The sequence below is a fragment of the Humulus lupulus genome, chromosome 9 (genome assembly GCF_963169125.1).
Source record: "Humulus lupulus chromosome 9, drHumLupu1.1, whole genome shotgun sequence".
Lineage (NCBI taxonomy): Eukaryota > Viridiplantae > Streptophyta > Magnoliopsida > Rosales > Cannabaceae > Humulus > Humulus lupulus.
The window spans coordinates 14,251,775-14,255,754 of NC_084801.1; positions in this window are offsets into that span (position 1 = coordinate 14,251,775).

Sequence of the window (3,980 nt, forward strand, 5' to 3'; positions counted from 1 at the left end):
CCAAACGTTAAAAATTATAAGTTTCCTAAAGAAAAGAAGATGAAGAAAAGATCTAAACAATTGGAATAAAGACTTATCGAAAATCTTAAGTTTCAAGGAAAATGAGGGCCTAACTGAAAGTCATTATGAAGAGTTAGGATTTGGATTAAAAGAAAAGAATAAGAAGAATAGAATTAGACTAAATCTAAGGATAAAGAGTACCTTAGATAGCTAGAGATTTGATCTATGCAACAATCACTGAAATCACACTATAACTTACTTCCCAAGTGTTTAGAAAAGCTTAGATTTGAAAGCTTTAACCACAAAACCCTAGTGTTTCTCTCTAGAACGAAAATGGTAGTTTGGAGTCTCTGAGAAGTATTTGAAAAATGATGCAAATGACTGAGTGAAGGGTCATGTTTATAGGATTCAAGGATTGAAACTAACTTCCATTAAAATAAATAAATAAATAAATGAATTAAAATGGCACTTTCTGCTCAACAAATGCCCAGAACTCGGTCAAAATCATTTAAGAATAAGTCCAAGCCATTGAGGATTGATTCTAGCTTCGGATTCCATGGAAATAAAATTGGCACACACACTCGATATATCGTCCACTATAGGCGATATATGTTAGAGAATAAATACGTTATTGCTCAATGGAAATGGTAAAACCAAATACAACTCTATGCAAAAATACAATGGACAAGATGATTGATTAAATAGAATTACAACTCAATGACCAACAATACAAGTAAATATAGAGAAGAGAGAAAGAAGAGAATTATTAGAACTAAAACTCTAAAACAAAATATACCAATAAATATGTAAATAGAAATAGAAGAAGAGGATTACAAACTCAATACAATAATAATAAAAGAAGAACAACTTAATGAAAAATCAATGGAAAACACAAACTCACACTCAACCAAAGTGTAGAGTAGTGGGGATCACCAACTTGAACAAGGTTCAAAACCTTTGTCCAAAAGCTTATTTCCCCCTATTCTCTAAGCACTAAGGGATCTCTCTTGGGAATAGCTCTATGGAATTATTAAGCCTCTTTGGTGTATTTTTCACCCAAGTGCTTTGTGGATGGAAAACGATATGTCTTACAAGTGAGCATTAGGCTCCTATTTATAGAGTTTGACATACCCTTTGAATTTCAAATTCCACCAACCCCCATGGTTGTTACCAATGTTTAATTGGATGTTTATGGAATTAAATGGAGAATTGGGAGTTATTTTGGATGTTAAAACCGTTCAAATTGGAAAATTTTGAAAAACCAAATTGCCTGTCTGCCTCACTGGTCGCGACTAGGATTATCAGTGGCCACGGCCACTGGCCTCTGTCCCCCAGGCCGCGGCCAGGGAATGTCAGTGGCTGTAGCCACATGCTATTTTCAGCTCAAAAATGTAAATTTTCCAAAACAGTCCAAAAGTCCCAAATCCTTTCCCACATGATTTTGTAACCTCCAAACACCTATTGGGAGTTAAAAACATGTCTCCAACAGCCATATTTCACTATGGATTTATGAAATCCAATCTCAAATGTGTAACATACAATCTACACATTATTGGGTAATATTTGGAAGTTACAAATTTGTGATTGAACTTGTAACACCAAATATGTTACATATTTGGATATTCACATATATCTAAATATTGTAACTCTTTATTATATGTTACAATATGTGACACTCTTTGTCACATTTATTTAATCTAAAATATTATATTATAAAATAATATAATATTACATTATATTATAAATAATATAACATTCCCCCACTAAATTAAATAGTTATCTATTGTAACACTTATTTAATCAATCAAACATTATATTAAAAAATAATATTCCCCCACTTGATTAAATAATCACTATCTATAGAAACCTTTGCATTGATGCATAAAGTAAATTATCTTTTGACTTGAATTTTACCTTAGTGTAATTATCACAAAGATTGTTGAAATTTTGGTTGCTGAAGCATTGAACCACTATCCCTTGCTAACAAACTGGTGATAACACACACACCTTTGCTATGTTCACTTGAGACCTCAATGTCTCGCTTTTGCATCGTTAATGGCCATGTGCACATTCCATTCATAGACTTTTCTTGAGAATGATTCTCAATTCTCATGAGGGGCGACACCACCCCTAGGTCTATATAGGTAGAACTCTTACAATATTTTGTTACCCTAAAATACTTCTCTTTTCAAGACTGAGTTCTATTAATAAACCTTTCGGTTTTAACCCTCACTTGGGTAACACACTAGTACTCATATCTCAGATAGGACAAAATTTGAGTACTACTACTATTCACTTGATTGACTTGTTATTATCCATTGAACCTAATACTAGTTTAGTTAATAGTTTTAAGATAGGTTACCATCAACCGTGAATCTCTTTAGGGATTCTAAGTCCCATCCCTTGAGATGTAGAAATAATTCCATTTGAATCATTTCTTTTCTCATGTATGCATACTTAGACACTCTCATTATTTTATTCAAACTTTGTTGCTAGCCATAGTTTGATTAAAATAGTTATCCCTTTAAAATAGTGATTTTGACTATAGTCAACACCCCCACTATTTTATACTTCAATATCCAAGATAAATATTTTCCTTGAATATTAATTCTAGAAACCTCTTTGTTTCTAAAACTCTCCTTTATGTTTTAAATTGATTCCTTCTTGAATCAAAATATTAGAAACAATAACTTTAGACACCAAACATGTCTAGATTTGTCCATTCTATACACATATAGTCAATGTGATTTAGAATGTAAACTTCCAAATCACCTATTTGATATGATGACCAAATTAATCAACTATTATCAACAAAATAAATTGATTAATTTTTGGAGCATCACTCCTACATTTCTTTCATAGTTATAATCACTTTTGAGAAGAAATGTCTTCACTTCAATTAAGTCCTTTATCCTCCAAGATAAATCTAGACTTATAATTCTCAAAGTTTATCATGAGTCCTCTAAGCCACATGATAAACTCTCAATATAGCAAGATAAAAAACCTCAATGTTTATCTTGGTTTATTTACTTGCTAAAGCGAGACACTTATTTGAAAGTAACGTTCACTTGGTTGCTTTCTTTTATATATTTCAAAAAATAAAATATGTGAACACAAATGTCATGTGAAAATTTGTCAAACAAATAATCACATTATGAAATAATAGGTCTACACTCTTACCTATTATTTTAACAAGTTCATTTTGAAACTTTGTTAATATCTCACACAAATGTCTCATAGCAAAATAAAGAATTATTATAGAATTATACTTTAATTTTATTGGTAGCTTTCAAGAGTACAGGCTTTATTACAAAATAACAATTTCCCAACAAGGAACATAAACATGGTAATCATGCTAGGATCTCTTTTTCCTTTTCTATATAATTTACCTCATTCTCATGTGGGTCCTTTCGGTACCTACATACTCTAGCATAGTGCCCTGATTTTCCACAAACAAAACAATGACCTCTCACGTCTTTGCATTGTCCATGATCTCTTTTTGGACCTAAAGGGTTCTCACTACCCTTTTTGTTGTTGTTGCCCTAGGGATGCTTGTGTGAAACCGCATTGGCCTTGGAAGTCTCATCTTTAGACTCATTCACAACCTTGTCTCTTATTCTCGATTCCTCTTCAATTCTAATGTGTTTTTGGATCTCTTCCAAAGTTTAATCCTCATTCTTATGGAGGATTCTTTTCTTATAGCTCCTCCAAGTTGGTGGTAATTTTGTCACTATTGCACCAACTTGAAAGGCCTCTGGAAGCTCAATCTTGAGAACTTTCAACTTGTTCACAATTACTTGTAACTCATGAATTTGAGGTAAAAGAGTTGTCTCATCAATGAAAGAAAATTCAAAATATTGAGAAATTAAGAACTTTCTTATACCTTCTTCCTCAGCCTTGTACTTACTCTCCAAGGCATCCCAAATCTCCTTCGCGGATTTGTATTGGTATAAATGTCATATAGCCTAACAGATACGGCA